Source organism: Rhinatrema bivittatum, chromosome 2 (assembly GCF_901001135.1).
Source record: "Rhinatrema bivittatum chromosome 2, aRhiBiv1.1, whole genome shotgun sequence".
Lineage (NCBI taxonomy): Eukaryota > Metazoa > Chordata > Amphibia > Gymnophiona > Rhinatrematidae > Rhinatrema > Rhinatrema bivittatum.
Genome location: NC_042616.1, coordinates 321111807 through 321130333, shown reverse-complemented (window position 1 = coordinate 321130333; position 18527 = coordinate 321111807).

Genomic DNA, 18527 nt, shown 5'->3' with positions numbered 1-18527 from the left:
AGGCTAGAAACAGTACGGTATATGTTTGAATGGCGTCATGCCATTAAGGGAAGATTTGCAGCTGAAGGTACTGTCGAAAAGTTGTGTCCATTAAGAGTTTTTACGGTTAAAAGGTCTCTGTACAATCTCTGCATTAGTTACAGCTCCTGCATACAGGGGAAAGGTGTCTATTATGGTGCTGGATATCTTAGATGACCTCGCATAACAAACTAATTTATACCCCAAAGCTGCTAACCCAAGCTAAGGGTCCCATAGAGTTTCCCTCTGCCCATGATGACTATACTCCCAGCTCTGAGAGGTTTGACTGTCCAGGAGCTGCTGTTAGCCCTAGCTCAGTGCCATCCATATACATATCAATGAGTAAAGTGTTGTGCCATTAAACAAACTAATGATTGAAATGTAAAGTAAAATATCTTGATCTATTAGAAGCTCTAGAGCTACTTCTGTGGTAAGAAAACATGTTTACTGTCTGCTTTTATTTTGGATACTGTCTATCGGCATTAAAAACATAAGAACATAATAAATTGCCATACTGGGTCACACCAAGGGTCCATCAAGCCCAGCATTCTGTTTCCAACAGTGGCCAATCCAGGCTTCAAGTACCTGGCAAATACCCAAAAACTAAGTATATCCCACGCTACTGATGCTAGCAATAGCCGTGGCATTCCCGCTTTCTGATCTGCACTATAGGATTGTGAGGAATGTTTGTGTAAAATGTGCTCATCTGAAACAGTTTTCATATGACAATTAGCTTTGCAAAGGCTATGAGTATTAATTTGTTATCAGAAAATGATATATTGCTCTTATATTCTTCCTTGTTTCTAATTAAAAAGGGATTATCTACAGTGCAAGGTAGGTATTATCATTGTAATGTTGTGCTTTGAGAATGTTCAAAAATCATTCTGAGGGTCTGTTTGACTTTTCATTCCCATGCTACTTTGCTGCCAGAAGTAATTGACTTAGAAACCCCTGACCATGACTGTTCAATGGTAATGGAGTATGAACTACAGCCTAGGGAAGGTTTAAAAGATGTCCCTCTTTCTAATGCTGATGAGGTTTATTTTGTAGATAGTTCCACTCTCCATGATGGCACAGGTTCACTGAAGGTTGGATATGCTGTATGCACCCAGTGGGAAGTAGTGGAAGCTGGATCTCTTACTAATGCTCAATCAGCACAAACAATAGAATTGGTAGCCCTTACTAGGGCTTGTTTAAGGGGGAAAGACTTACGCTTCACTGTCTATATAGACTCAATATGCTTTTGGGGTTACTCATGAATATGGTGCACTTTGGAGAATGAGGGGATTTCTAACTGCCTCAGGAGAAGTAGTTAAGAATGGATTAATTGTTAAAGATTTGCTTGATGCAATTCAGCTTCCTTCTGAACTGGCAATAGTCAAATGTGCTGGGCACAGCAAAGAAGACTCAGATTTAATCAGGGGTAACAACCTGGCATATCAGGCAGCTAAGCGTATGGCCTTGATGAATTATACTGTGGAGGTCACAATGAATGAAAAAATGAAGATTATGGGACTAATGCAACAAGAAATTAAGCCTTTTAATCATATCGCGTTGGATATTTATTTATTTATTTGTTTGTTTATTTATTTATGCTTTTTATATGCCATTGTTGCAGAAGCAGATCACAACGGTTTACATATATAGCAATGAATTATATTTTAGAAAGATAGTAAAATTCAAACTGCATTAATATAAAAGTATGAAAAGGATATGAAAATAATGGAATTATTAATTACTAAAACAATGGAGAATAATTCCAAGAAATTATTTAAACTGAAAGTTTAAGAAAGTATACAAGTCAAACAACAGTAAATGTGAAAACAGTCTTTTTACTAAGTATATTTGAATAGTTTCAGGTGAGTTCATAGGCTTTTTTGATGAGCCATGTCTTTAGGTCTTGTTTGAATTTATTTTTTTTCAGTTGTTGGTGGGCCCGCGGCGCATGCAAAGGGCCCATGGCTTACTTGGGGCTGTGGGCCAAAGACGGGCGGTATTTCCCCAGCGCGGTGGCGCTGGCCGATGGGCTCGGGGTGCTCCAGCGCCCTGAGGGTGGCGTGGGCAGACATCACCGCCGTGCATGGGGGGGGTGTTCCTGTGGGCCGGTGTCATCGGGGACAGCCGTGGCCAACCTGATGACGTCGGCCCTGGTATTTAATTCACGAGTCGTGCTGCAACCGGCCTCTTTCACCTCTCCCAGGGAACCAGCAGGCACGGCTGTGGCACGGCTCGCATCACTGACCACGTGGAAAAATTGCACGCAGAGGCGGCCATTTTCTTAAGTACCTTAAAAATTCATATTTATTTATTTATTTATTTATTTATTTATTTAACAGCTTTTAATATACCGGTGTTCGTGCAAGCACATCACGCCGGTTTACAATAAACTTGAGAAAGGAGGAAATTACAAAAAACAGGGAGAGGGGGAATGGAGCAGGAGCGAAAAAAGGGGTGGGGAGAGGGGGGGAGAGAGGTAAAGGAGGAAAGACAGTAGCTGAAAAAGGTACAAGGAACGTATCAGTATTTACAGGATAGGTTGCTTAACGAGGTTAGAACATGGTTGATTATTACAGCGGTTAATGAAGGATAAATAGATTATATAATGATATATATTAAAGCTTAATTAACTTAAAAGGTTCTTCTGTGGCTCACCATGCAGCACAGCTACGGCTATGTGGCTTTCAAGTATGAGCCCAGCTTGAGTACAAGCAATTTAATTAGAAAAATAATTTGAACTCCCCAACACTCTGGAAGAAGCTCACAGCCATGTGGAACTGGAAAACATAGTCCACAAGGTGAAAATTTAAAAAGAAAAATTTGAGCTAGGACTCTAGGACTTCCGACCTTGGACTGAATTCCAGTGATTCCATCATCTTCACAAGGGTCCACCTAAGACCAGCCGGCCCCACGCACCCAAAGGCTCAACCTGCATGAAACTGGTTTGGTATTGGTGAAGCTCCAGCTGGCCCTTGCATCAGTTTAGCCTTTCCTCCCGACGGTGGGGACTTGAGGGGGTTCACCCTCTCAGGTAGTGCCAACTCCCCCTCAGGCAAGGGGTCCACATTCTCCTCCGTCAACACTACAACTATGCACTGAGTGAAAAAGAAATTTCACTCATTAAATGATTATTACCCACAAATACATTACAAAACACCAGAGCTTGGTATTTATCATTTTATTTCACCATTTGGTTGTCAGGTTTTAGCTATAGGGGGATCTACAACCGAGGTATGAGTTCTTTATAGTTTACATTTCCCTTTATGACTGTTGATATTCAATCAAAAATGAATTTCTTCAAATGTTTAATTTCTAGAGGAAATATATTTGGGATTAAATTAAGTTCTCTATGAACAGTCAATAAAAAACATCAATAGATAAAAATGATTTAAGAAATGTGAAGTTTTAATGTCTGAAGAATACCTACCGTGCAGTCCTCATTTAACTTTCTCTTAAATGAGTCTGAAATGTGTTTTCTTTTGTGCTTCAAAGGCATTTGATGAGAACTGAGATCATTTGTAAAAAAAAGTATTTCAAATTCAACAGGAAATGTACTTTCAACTCTCTTGAGAGAAGACTGAACAAGAACTGTGCTTACAGTATATTCATTTTCAACTTAAAGCTTTACTCTATGAGAAGAAATAAGTATGCTTGTATATTTTAACTTCTAAAATACCATAACCTAAGTCAATAAGTACAACGAGTTGAGGATAAAATTATGGCAATTATGAAAGTAAATTGAAAGCAAATCTAGATATTAGGAAATGATTTATGCATGATCTTTTGAGTTCTGTATACGACATCAGAAACTATCAAGGTATTTGGGTTTTCTTAAAGAAAAGCTGTTAGAAAAGTATCTCTTTGAAATGTATTAAAGAGAGAAAAATATATTTTGCATGGCTACAAATATAGAACTTCAAAGCATGCAGGAGGAAGAGCCACCCTAGATTAATGTTTTTTCAAACACCGGCTCACATACTGGCACTGATACATGGCAGCAGTTCAGGAATTGAGATATTCCATTTATCATGCTGCTCTGCTCATCCTCTGGGGCTCTTCCAGTCTCAATAGGTTGCTGGACCCAAGGCAGCATGAATTCACCAGGAAAAAGGTCCTGTCGGACAATCTGATTGATTTTTTTTGATTGAATGACTAAAAAATGGAATTAAGGAAGAGCTCTTGATGTGCTTGTAACCCTTTGTTGGGGGGGGGGGGGGGGTTGTTGGTTCCCCTAGGGCCATAAAAGTATTTGATGGGGTGGCTTCTGCCACCCTTTCCCTTCTTCCTGCACCTCCCAGGGAGTGAGCTTTTTCTGTGAGAGAAGAGGAAATCCTCTGTGGCTCAGGTGATGAAGTGACTGTCTCCTGAGTGTGTGTGTATCTTTCTTGTGAGGTGCTCTCTTCAAGGACAGATAGGCGGGACTCAGACTGGATGTTCAAATCAAATTTACTGATTATTTCCAAAAGATCATACACTATCCCACAAATATTCAAGAAATGAAACTGTACAGTTGACTATTTTCATAGTTTCTCTGCTGGGGTGCTTGTGTCCATCTCTCCAGCTCCTGGGAGGGAGCTTGCCAGTGTCTACTCATCTATGCAAACAGCCCAGTAGATTGGGGGTGGGGGAAGGAGCCCCACAGCATAACAGATTCTACATGAGTCCAAAGTTCAGTCTAATGTCCACAATCTGTGTCCTGATCCTTTTGGAGCGGAGATTCGATTGGGGACTTTCCTCTGTTGCCTCAGGCACAAAACTAGATTGTAAGCCCTGTGGGGATAGGGTGATACTTATATTACCTGAATGTAATCTGCTTTGAAGTAAAATTTGAAGTGCCAAAAAGTGGAATATAAAAATCTAAATTAAAAAAAAAAGGCTTGAAGGTACAAGCTTGATGGACCTCTCTGGGAGAGAATCCAGATGTTCCAGTTCAGCTCACAGCTCTCTATCTCCTTCACCACACTGTGCAGAGGGGCAGGAAAAGCCTCCACATGAACAAAAAGGGGAAAAATCCAAAAGTCTCTATCCAAAATGTCTCACACTGGGTAGTGATGTCACTGGTCTTGCTTCCTGTAGGGAGTAGAGGAGTTGCTCACAGGTCTCCAGCCCCCTGCTCTTAGGATTGGTCCTTTCCAAAGCACAGGGTGATCCCCAGAACAAGACAAAAGCTATACCAAAAGCTGACCAAAAATGTACAAAACTTCTCTCTACAAAAGGGAGGCAGACCCTCTTATAATGGGAGTGCACTGAGGGAAGGGATCTTCCTCTGAAAACAAAAAAGCACCACGCTGGGCTAGTGGGCCCAACTCAACAGGGATAAATGAAAAACAAAGTTCCTTACTCCTCAAAACCTAACTCAAACTGGAACTCCACACTCTACCTCTAACTCCACCTTATGCTCCTGGGATATCCAAGCACATTCAGCTCAGTGAAGAGACTGAAAGAGAATGGGCATACCATGCTATTACTAGTTCAGAAAGTAAGGAACCTAGGGCCACCTGACGGTGAACTAAAAGGTCAGCCACATGATCTACTTGGATTTCAGCAAAGCTTTTCATGTGGTCTTGCATAGGAGGCTTGTGAATAAAATGAGAAGCTTGGGAGTGAACGCCAAGGTAGTGGTGTGGATTACAAACTGGTTGACTGATAAGAGACAGAGTGTAATGGTAAATTAAACCTACTCTGAAGAAGGAACCATGTTACGTGGAGTGCCAAAGGGATTTGATTTGGGAATGATTCTGATCAATATCTTTATGCACAACATTGTGAAAGGGATAGAAGATAAAGTTTGTCTATTTGCAGATAATACAAAGACCTGCAAAAGAGTGGACACACCTGAAGGAGTAGAGAGAATGAAAAATGATTTAAGAAAGTTTGAAGTGTTGTCAAAGATTTGGCAGCTGGGATTCAATGCCAAGAACTGCAGGGTCATGCATCCAGGATGCTTTAACCCAAAAGAGCTGTATGTGATGGGGATGAAAGACTGATGTGCAAGGACCAAGAGAAGGATCTTGGGGTGATAGTGTCTGGAATATGCAGATGGAGAAGAAATGTGACAAGGTTATAGCTAAAGCCAGAAGAATGCTGGGCTGGACAGAATGTGAAGAGCCAACATTGTCAATGGTGTCTAATAATAGATGTTACTTCATATGCTTGGTTAGTGAATCTCAATACACAAGTGAAATTATCCAAGGATGCTGGTGCAGATTTATATTCAAAAAGTTGTGTCTTATCTGAGTAATTTGCATGCAAATGTGCCTGCTTGATCACTCTTCTCAGGGATCCTCTCTCTAAAAAAATGTTGAGTAAGATCTCTGAACTGCTGTTTGTAATGGGTGAGATCTGTACAAATCCAATGGTTCACTGTAAATTTCATTTAAAACCCCTGGGATGATGATTTTCAAATCTCAGAAAATTATATTTCTCACAAGGTTTGCAACAGAGATTAATAGAGATGTTTTTTAAATTGTCACTGATGTGAGACCTTGGGCTGTGATATGGTTGACATAGCCTAGCAAGTGAACCCACTAGGCCCACATTGACAGCTGGTAGACTTGCTTTTACTGGGACAGGAGCTGGAGCTTCACCTATATTAGCCCAGTTCCCCACAGGTTGAGCCCTTGTGTTCCAGGTACTGGCAAGGCTTAGGTGAAAATCCTGAAAGAAATGGTCAGATGAAGTCAAGATTCAGGCAGCAGTCAGAGTAGGCAGCAAACAGAAAATATCTGGGGTTCAGGCCAAGGTCAGGGCAGGTGGCAATCGAGAAGCAAAGTCAGAATCCAAAGCAGAGATCAGAGTAGGAGAATCAGGCCAAGACAGACAAGGCAGGACACAGAGGAACAAGTCTGGGCAGGTGGTCAAGACAAGGCAAAAGAGAGGCAGGGCAAGGTGGGAACCGGGGAAGAAGGCATGGCGGGGAAACAAGGCAAGCAGGACAACAGGACCAGATGGGATAAAGAGGAAAGGCAGGACAAAAAGTCATGGAAACAAAGCAACATACATTGCAAGGCAGGAGGACCTGTTGCAGAGGCAGTGTCTGGAAGTGTGACTGGGGTTTAAATCACCAGCCCACAGTGACATCATCTCCCAGTGCCACTCAGCTTCTCCTCTCATGGGGCATACAAAATATGGGTTGGTGTATATGTGCACCTCTTTGGAGGGGCATAGTACAGCTGAGAGAAAGCTTGATGGTGGTGTTTCTGCTGCAAAGAGGTTTCTGGAGGTGTTAGGAGTGAGATCTCCAGACTGAAAATATTTTATTTTAACCAACTGCAATTTGAAGACGGTCAGTGATCCTGTTTATGAAGCACAAATTTATAGAAACAATAGCCTTGGAATTCTGACTTAAAATATGCGAGAAGGCATGAAATGATCTGCTCTGGGTTATTTGTTACTCCAGCAGCTTTTTGTCTACCAACATCCAACCAATTATCATTACTGGCTGAATATCTGAGAAATTTTCTGCAGAGATACCCATGACTAAATCCAAGGACAGTAACTTTCCAACTGCACACACCCAGATACACAACTATTTTAGAACTTGCAAGAACATATGTGAATGTCATCAAATAGCCTGGCTGCATACACATGTGTGCTCAATTTTAAGTGGGTGCATGCCTAGACATGCAAATCCCAATTCTATTGCATAAGTCAGAATATTTTATAATGGGTGTATGTCGATGCCATTGCCAGTTTCACCAGTTGATCCACCAGTTTGCCCAGTTAAGACCTAGGTCCTCCAAACCTCCTTGGTTTGATAGCCTGCACTCCACCCAGTTACCCAGACCCTTTGAACCCAGAACATAAGAACATGCCATACTGGGTCATACCAAGGGTCCATCAAGCCCAGCATCCTGTTTCCAACAGTGGCCAATCCAGGCCATAAGAACCTGGCTAGTACCCAAAAACTAAGTCTATTCCATGTTACCATTGCTAATGGCAGTGGCTATTCTCTAAGTGAACTTAATTGCAGGTAATGGACTTCTCCTCCAAGAACTTATCCAATCCTTTTTTAAACACAGCTATACTAACTGCACTAACCATATCTTCTGGCAACAAATTCCAGAGTTTAATTGTGTGTTGAGTAAAAAAGAACTTCCTCCAATTAGTTTTAAATGTGCCACATGCTAACTTCATGGAGTGCCCTCTAGTCTTTCTATTATCCGAAAGAGTAAATAGCCGATTCACATCTACGCGTTCTAGACTTCTCATGATTTTAAACACCTCTATCATATCCCCCCTCAGCCATCTCTTCTCCAAACTGAAAAGTCCTAACCTCTTTAGTCTTTCCTCATAGGGGAGCTGTTCCATTCCCCTTAACATTTTGGTAGCCCTTCTCTATACCTTCTCCATCGCAATTATATGTTTTTTGAGATGTGGCGACCAGAATTGTACACAGTATTCAAGGTGCAGTCTCACCATGGAGCAATACAGAGTCATTATGATATTTTCCATTTTATTCACCATTCCCTTTCTAATAATTCCCAACATTCTGTTTGCTTTTTTGACTGCTGCAGCACACTGAACTGACGATTTCAATGTGTTATCCACTATGACGCCTAGATCTCTTTCTTGGGTTGTAGCACCTAATATGGAACCCAACATTGTATAACTATAGCATGGGTTATTTTTCCCTATATGCATCACCTTGCACTTATCCACATTAAATTTCATCTGCCATTTGGATGCCCAATTTTCCAGTCTCACAAGGTCCTCCTGTAATGTATCACAATCTGCTTATGATTTAACTACTCTGAACAATTTTGTATCATCTGCAAATTTGATTACCTCACTCATTGTATTTCTTTCCAGATCATTTATAAATATATTGAAAAGTAAGGGTCCCAATACAGATCCCTGAGGCACTCCACTGTCCACTCCCTTCCACTGAGAAAATTGTCCATTTAATCCTACTCTCTGTTTCCTGTTTATTAGCCAGTTTGCAATCCACGAAAGGACATCGCCACCTATCCCAAGACTTTTTACTTTTCCTAGAAGCCTCTCATCAGGAACTTTGTCAAATGGCTAATTTATTTTATTTTTTAAATTACACCTCCTCCATAGCAGAACTAAAGTTATGCGGAAGTAGACGCATAAGTACTTACATGCATATCTCTTAGCCACACCCTGAAATGCCTGCATCCCACCCAGACCATGCCCACACTATGCCCCTTTTTGAACTTGAGTGAGATGTGCATGCAGAGGGAGGTATGCGTGCATCAGGGTGACTTTTAAAATTCAGTGGTCGTGCATGGGCCCGACTTGTGCATGCATCTTCCGATTTTGGCATATGATGAGATTTAAAATTCATTTTTCAATGTTCAAATTTTTAGTAGTGCAAACTTTGGAGTTATATCACAACCCTAGTTAACCTAAAATCCCATATTAGGGTTAAACCTGCTATTTGTGCAGTCCAGCTAGTGTGCACATTTAGCCAGATAGCACTCACTTAAAACATTATCCAGTTAAATATACTAGCCCACCCCTGCTCTTCACCCTTTTTCTGTGTCCGCACAAAAGTTGTCTGGACAAAGGAGGTATGTGTTTTAATGAGGAAGATTTATGCACATAAAAACCAATGTTACCTGCAAAACTTGTTTTGAATATTAGCCTCTAAGGTACTGTATCAGTCAGCCAGCTCCCTCAGAAATATCTACATTCCTCTCATGCACTCACATCCCAGCTAATGCTATCCTCCTATCTGACTGTGAAATTGGAAATTCCCATTCAGTGTTAGATTTGTTTTTCCAATTCAGAGCCATCTTTAGAAGCAGTGCATGAAAGTTAAATGCCTACATCAGAGTTTGCTAAATCACAATTAACAAGAAGAGATAAGTGTGCAAAAAACTGCTGATGTCTTCGTCTCTTTTGTGGAAAAGTTAGAGGGAAAACAATTCTAGCTGAAAAGTTGAGAAATGCCAATTTGCATTCAGAATGAATCACAACAGAATAACTGCTGTGCAAATTTAAAGTGAGCCATGACAGCTTTGCAGCGACTGTCAAGCAAAGAACAAAAATAGCACTAAAAGAAGCAAACCTGGGCACACGGTCACTTGAGAAATGCACAAAAATGAAGACAAATGTTTTTGTAATCTGAAAGCGTTAGTACTGAAAAGGAATGGTAAATAGAGTAATTTCTCATTGGCTAAAGAGCACATATCCAGTTAAGATGTTTAGTACTATTTAAAAATTATACAAAGCATGTTGAATAAGAAATGCAATTTTAATTGTGAAGTGCCAGTTTACCCTGTAGTGTTATTTCAAGCTCCCAGAGTGACTGAGCATGGCATCTGTTCTTGTAATTTCTAAACAAGATATACATCTGTTTACACAACCGTCTGTAAATTTAGATCTTTATTAATTGTTGCTTTCCTATTGTATCATATCTCTAATACTATGGTAAGTTAATCGGTGGAATAGATTTTCTTGTTTATATGTTATGAGTGAGAATTCTGGTTACGGTAAGTTACCCAACAGCTACTTGGTAAGTTTTATCATTTTGAAATTCGGTCTGGTGAGTCCGAGCCACTCCCGGTGAAACAAACAGCAAAATATAAGTTTTGAAAATACAAAACTGCTGAACTCAGCAAGTTGCCAATGTTTGCTGCATAAGAGTTAGCAGGAGTAATGTTGTTTTCCTGAAGGCTGGACCTACCTCTTAAATGCCTCTAAGTGCAGGGAGGTGGAGAGGGGGAAGGAAGGTGTGGGGTGGGGTGGAAGGGAGGTCCTTCAAAGATATGGGAGCAGAGAAGGAGGAGGGAAGGAATCTTCTTTTATGCAACTATTTCCATAGCACTTGGGAGAAAAATGCCACTGGGATGGAGAAGGAGGTGGTGGCAGCACCTTTCACCTCAGTGTCCATAAGCAAGTTATCTGTTCTACCTAAATGGAAAGCCAGGTCTGTCCTGGGATTTTCCTAATATCCATGTTCTTAGGCTACTGTCTTCAGCAGGAATTTGTGCACTTCATTAACTGCATGCATGTAAATGTTGAACATCCTGTACTTCTTGGAACAGAGCCTCTGAATCATTCTTTATTTTATTTTTATTTATTTATTTAGAATTTTATATTCCACAACCTCCAGATGACCGTTTGTTGTGGATTACAACAAAACAATCATAAAATATTGAAAAAAACATCACAAAATACAAATGTTAAAAATTAACATCTTACAAAGTTATGAGAGATCCTTCAGTCTGATGAACTCTGGTTGTCCTCTTGACATTGATTCACCCCCCCACGCCTTTGGTACTACCTTTGATGAACAGTGCCAAATGACTGAGTTTTCTGAAACAGTGACAGCCATTAAAGAATCTGCTCAGAGTTATTTGGAACAACTTGAAAAAAATGTTCAGGCCACATAGGAAACAACATCACCATAGACGATCCATTAATACCTTTTGCTCCACCCTAGAACTGGTCCTCAAGAGCTTTTTCACCCCATAGTTATATATTTTTTTCAAACTCATCTTTATTAAAAGAAAAATTAACGTCAGGTCATGTCTCAAAGAGAAGATAACACTTCAAACTAGAAAAAAAACTACATAATGGCGCACATAGGAAAAGCATTCAGGGTTGATTTTTAAAAAGATCACACGGGTGTACATGTACGCGCATTACCCAGCGCGCACACATGTATGCCCAATTTTATAACAAGCGCGCGCATGCTATAAAATCCACAGTTGGCGGTCACAAGAAGTTGCACAATTGTGTACCTTACGCACGCCGAGCCCGCTGCGAGTCGCGCTGCCTTTCCCTGTTCCCTCCCCCCACCCCACCTTCCCTTCCCCTACCTCCCCTCCCTTCCCCCCTACTTTTGATGACTTATTTTTTTATTGCAAAACTTACTTCAGTCGGCCAACTGCCAGCGCACGATCCCTGGCACAGCGGCAAATGACCGCTGTGCTGAAGCCTCTGACCCTGCCCCACCTGCCCCCGGACCACCCCACCCATGTCCTGCCCCCTTCCTACCCTTTTAGTAAAGCCCCGGGACTTACACGCATCCTGGGGCTTTACGTGCATCGCCGGGCCTTAAATGGCAGCCCCAGGGTGACCAGGGGTTCAGCTTTGACCCCCTAACACTTTTTTTTCTTTTTTGAGCTGTGTTTTTGAGCCACACTTTTTAAATTTTTGCATTTCCCTTTAAATCTAATGTGGGAGCCTTGGGACCCATGTATTAGGTTAACATTTCCTCTAGAGATGTTGTTTTATCCTAGCTGACAACTTTCTAAGTTGGCTGTGATAAATTATTAACATCAGATTGGTGAGCTGATTTACATGGATTTGCAGAACTCATGCATGTAATTTTCATGGAAAGCAGCTCAAAACAGGGGAGGGAATCTAGGTTGGGCTATACAAAATATCACGTGTATTGCACAATATTTATTTATTTATTTATGCACTGTTTAACATGCATTAGAGCCTACTGCATCTTGATGCATCTCCCTATTAGCCCGAGAAGGGGCTATTGAACAAGTCTAAAGTTAGCCAGATAAATTTATCCAGTTAACATTTAGATAGACAAGTATATTCTGTGGCAAAGCCGCAACACTAAATATCCTGGCTAATGGGTTAATTTTTAAAGGCTGGTGCATGCAAATTGGAGCAGACTGGGAGGGAACTGGGCAAAGGACCGATTGTGTCACCGCTCGTGAGTTAGAAAATTCTGGCACTCACATGCATATGCGCATACTGATAGAAAATTGGGTGCGAATGTGTGCACGGGTATTGGATTTTATAACATATGAATATAAGAACATAAGAAATTGCCATGCTGGGTCAGACCAAGGGTCCATCAAGCCCAGCATCCCGCCTCAAACAGAGGCCAAAACCAGGCCACAAAAACCCGGAAACCACCCAAACACCAAGAAGAACCCATGCTACTGATGCAATTAATAGATGCAATTAATAGTGGCAATTAATAGTGGCTATTCCCTAAGTAAAATTGATTAATAGCCATTAACATGCATGGCAACACACGCATGTTATAAAATCGGCACGCCCATGTGCGCACGCCAGGAACTGCACGTACATGGACGCCTGCATGGACGTTTAAAAAAGAATTCCTTAGTTCGATGTATATATGTTTATTTAGCTAACTATCTAAGCTGGATAGTGGCTGAATATAGAGTATACCTCTTTGGTATCAGTCTTTCACATAGAATATAATTAATTCCATAGCAAACAACCTCTAGATCAATTGTATCCGACTGTACACTGATGGTGTGGTCTGCATTTTCCAAAATTGTGCAACATTTTCTCTTGCAATCACCAGAAGGATTACAACTGATGATATCACACTTTTGGGGTAGAAGATGAGTTAGTGTTAGCAGAGTCTAAGAAAATTACCACTGGGTTCACTGGGAAGAGACCTACCAGACATTTTATGGATCTAAGAATGTGAATCCTGGAAATATGCTTTTATTTTGGGGCATGCCCACCACATGTGAAAGAAGGAGTTATTTTCTTCACAGCCTCACCAGCTCTTGTCCAATAGATTTAAACCCATTCAATGGAATCCATCTAGAGTATACTACCACTGATAGAGAATTTTGTATCCATACTCTTTCATAGTGGTTTATTCTCCAGACAATTTGATCCCAATCACCCTCTGATATACTCTGGCCTATATCCTTAATACGTAGCTCCTTATACCTGTTATGATTTGTGGGTATGTGGACCCTTGGCCCAAGTTGCGAGTTGTTACAGCCCGTGAGGAGGAGCCCCATGGGTCTGCACCGTCAAGAGATGAGGTAAGCATAGCGAGAGGCTCTGAGCACAGTAGTGGGGAGATCCCAAGAGACCAGGAGGTGACTCCCGTAGGGTGGTAGGCTATAAGCATTCCTAGGAGTGAGGGCCTGGAGAGAGAGAGGCATCAGGCAGGCCACTGAGCGGTAGGTGCAGGGATAGCCATGCAGGAGGTTCTCCGGGAGACGGCCCCGAGGTGTGGAACTGCAGCATAATGGGCGTAGACTGGAAGGCGCAGGCCAACCCAAGGCAGGGAAGCCCGAGCTTGGTCTCAGCAACTTACGTAGACAGATACCCGATGATCGGAGGAGAACCGGCTGAGCAGTAGAGAAGCAAGCCCGAGGAGCAGGACAGCTGACAGTAGTGATATACTCTGAAGCAGGCCCCGTGGAGTGGGAGAGCGTGGCCCGAGGAGAGGGAGAGCGTGGACACTCTTGCTGAACACAGGCGTAAACCCGAGGAGCGGGGAAGGCCAACCAGGAAAGTCACAAGTTGCCACAGTAGTTCCAAGGGAGGTCTGGAGGTAGGAGATGGTAGCTGGGTAGGACCCAAGAGGTGCGAAGCCAGCCCGAGGAGTGGGTAGGCCAGGAGAGCAGTAGGAGTGCACGCTGACCCCCAAGGAGCGGGTGCCAAACAGGTTCCCAAGCTAGGCAGGAGCGGCGTCTCAAGAACATGAGGCAGGAGAAGAGGACTTGTAAGGAACTTGTTGCCAAACCGGCTTCCTGGGGGCGAAGGTGAAACTTAAATACAGGAGTCCAATGGCATCATCAATCAAGGATGCCCCCGAGGTTCCTACTGAAGAGGCTTCATAGTGTTACCGTCAGAAAAGAGGCCCCAGACAACTGGTCCGAAAAGAAAGACTTTTATTGCATGCAAGACACAGCTGAGAACAATGGCTCAGAAATCTGTGTACCCCTCCCCTTTAGGAGCTGGCTTTTATACATTCCACATTTCTTATCTTTTACACATGCGTTCTACGCCTTGCTGAGCAAGCATATCCTGGCTGAGGGGCTACTGACCCCCTCCCTAGACACCCTGGAACTTTCGTGAAACTTCTCCCAAGTTCTGCAGGAGAGGCTGCCGGGACTTGCAGTTCTGGAAAGGAATTCACGAGTCTATAGTAATACTGTCCTGCACATAATACATTCATTGTTCTAATCTAGGTTACAGCAGCGAAAGCTTATCAGAGAATAAGAACAGCGAAGCTAAAAATGAAAATGTGCTGACAGAGAGTTTCTCAATGTCCTAATTACAGCTGTATTGCAGACTGTAAGTAAACCCGTCATGAAGCAGGGAATTCTGGTATATGAAGTCCTGTTTGGCAGGAGTTTCAGGTTGTCCTCTGTCAGTGTGAAGCCTTCAGCCCACTACATTCCCCCCTTTGATACTTATCATAGATAGAGATTGATAAGTATCACACCATCACATAGCAGCTGTGAGGCTGAAAGAAACAGAAACAAGAAAAGTTAGCAAATTGAGTTCTCAGGGGGCCCTAATTTCCCAAACAGTCCGGTGGTTTCTTCACGGGTTTGAGATGGATGGGCCCTATTGGCTCCACCCCCCTTTGTTGCCCGAACTTGTCATGTATGGGAAGATGGCCCAGGATAAAACATGAGGATGGTTAAACAGGTTCTATAGGCTCAGAAGAATACATGTACAGTGACAGGAGCTGCGTGGCTTTTTTTCCGTTCAGCAATGTCCTCCATCATCCGACGAAGGTGGTTGAGCAGGAAAGGATCCTAAAAGGGTCCTAAAAGACAAAACAGAATTAAACTGGCTAGGATAGCAAACAAGCTCTTAAATCCACCAATCATGGAAAACCAACCACCGATTCGGTTGGCCCAGTCCCAAGCACTATTCCACTGCTGGACAGGGATGTGTGCCATCTTGACCATGCGATCAGTGATGTCTTGGATAACCTTGCTTTGGTCATCTACATGTAAACAACAATTGGAGAGGTTAAATGTTCCGCAAACCCTCCTTCCTGGGCCAGAGGGTAATCTAAAAGCAGTCTATTCTGGTACACTGCAGTCATAATCTTGGTATTTTGTTTTGCCCAGAGTTTAAGAGCGAAAGCGGTGTAGTTGGTGATGAGCTCCAGGACTGCCTGAAGCCTGATGATTCGATGCAATTAATGCTGCTTGGAAGGGTTCCTGAGCTGCCCTTTTTTGCTGCTTCATCTGCTCTCTGATTTCCTTGAGCAATAGGATTTGATTTCCTGGTGTGTGCTTTGCAATGCATTACAGCCACCTTGCGAGGTAGCCAAACTGCGTCTAGTAATTCACGTACTTCTGATGCATTGTTCAATTGTTTTCCTTCTGCAGTCAAGAAACCTCGTTCCTTATATAATGCTCCATGCACTTGCATTGTAAGGAAGGCATATTTAGAGTCTGTATAGATATTTACAGTTTTTCCTTCTGCCAACTGCAGAGCTCGAGTAAGGGCAATTAGTTCAGCTTTTTGTGCAGACGTTCCTGGGGGAAGAGGTTGAGCCTCAATGATTTCATCTTTGGATACTACAGCATATCCAGCAGAAAGTATCTCATGAATGATTTGGCTGCTCCCATCAGTGAATAAAGTCCAAGTTCCTTGCCAGGGTTGATCCCTCAGGTCTGGCCTACTGGAATGTATTGTAGTCATGACTTCTTCACAGTCATGGGCAACTGGTTCAGGTGCCGGCATAAGAGTGGCCGGGTTCAAGTTTTTGCTGTCTAATATTTGAATTTCAGGTGTTTCACACAGTAAGGCTTGATACTTGACGAGACGTGAATTAGTCATCCATTTTGGTCCATGAGTCTCGAGCAGTCCCCGTACAGTATGGGGAGTTGTTATCTGTAAAGTCTGACCAAATGTTAATTTAACAACTTCAGGTATCAATAAGCATGCCGCAGCAAAATGCTTCGAAGGCAACCAGGCCATCCTTTAACAACATTGTCCATTCCTTTTGACAAATATGCAACAGGTCGTTCCCACAATCCAAAAGTTCGAGTCAATGCCTTTCTTCTCATCTATAAACAGATTAAATGGTTTTGCTATATCAGGTAACCCTAGAGCAGGGGGTGAGATCAAGGCTTCTTTCAGTTGATGTAAATTCGTTAATTCTTGTTTTTCCCATTGAAAGGCTGAGATTCTGCTTCTTTGCCTCGTAATTTATCATATAATGGTTGAGCAATAATTGCATAGTTTGCAATCCAAAGTCTACAATATCCTGCAGCTCCTAAAAACGAACGGACTAATTTCTTACAGGTGGGTACAGGTTGAGCTCTTATAGAACTAGTACGAGAGATTCCAAGTCGACGAGTGCCTTCTCTGATACGAAAGCCCAAATATTCTACTTCCACTTCACAAATCTGTGCTTTCTTTTTGCTTGCACGATACCCTTTCGGGTACAAAGTTTTCAACAAGTATAGGGTTGATACCGCACATTCATGGTATGCTTCCCTAAATATCAAGAGATCATCCACATATTGTACAACTGACCCATGTGTGATCCGGTACATCTTCAGGTCCTTGGCCAGTTGCTCCGAGAACAGAGTGGGTGAATTTTTAAATCTAGGCGAGTCCAAGTATACTGCTGCTTTTCTCCAGTTTGCACATTTTTCAAGTGAAGGCAAAAGTTTTCTGACATTCCTCTGCTATTGGAACAGAGAAGAAAGCATCTTTGAGATCAATAACACTGTACCATTTGGAACTAGAAGAAACTTGAGCCAGGATTGAATACGGATTTGGCACGAGTGCTACCAAATCTGCCACTTGAGTATTCACTTTTCTTCAATCTTGCACAGGTCGATAGTCGTTAGTACCAGGTTTCTTTACTGGTAACAAAGGCGTGTTCCACTCAGATCTGGTTGCTTCCAGGACTCCCTGTTTCAGGTGTTTCTGACTCAGATCCGATTACTGCATCTGGCGGCATATGGCACGGGGTATTGGGTTTGGTTAACTATTTGGGCGCCTTGCTTTAGTTCGATCCAGACCAGGGGCGTTCACGACTAATCCTCCAGGACAAATCCCGTCTCTGTCGATGATGGGGGTATCTTCTGGGTATTGACTGGTTGAGGAAGTAATCTCCATTCCTCCCTGAGGGGGCAGATGAGTATCACTGGATGGTCCCCGAAGGAGGCTTTAACTTCCCCTGTTGGTTGAAATCTCAATGTGGTCTGTAGTTTACACAGCAGGTCCCGTCTGATACTATTATTAAGTTCCTGGTTGCAGGGACGGGCCCTTTTCTTCTCTTCCTGATCCCTATTCTCATACACCTCAAAATACGATGAAAAGATCACAGTCCATCTGGAAATTGAATAGGTGACCTGCGCCTGGAGGCAAATCAGTTTCAGACGATGCTGAGAAACTGCAAAACATTGCTTCCTACATACTTGTAAGTTTGGCATTGGGTTAATTCAATAAAGTCAACCTGGATCTGCAGGCAAGGATCCAGGGGCGCTTTAGGTGTGCAGGAGTGATGATCAAACCCTTGGAAGCCTTGTACCAATTACATTGCAAACACTAAGAACATATGGTAATAGCCAGAGCCCTAACTGCTGTAACCAGCCCCCACCAGTGGTAAAAGAACATAATTGCAGTATATATATGTATATGTGTGTGTGGGGGCCACTACTTTATCATTTGGGCCGAATCATATTTGATCTTGTTCCTAATCTTGCATAGTGGCCCCTCCTCTTGCCCACAACTTCCAATAATCCTTATCTTGCGCCTGCCACTGAATCAACATTTTTAATATTAAGTCTTTGTTTTCTCTGTGCTTTTAC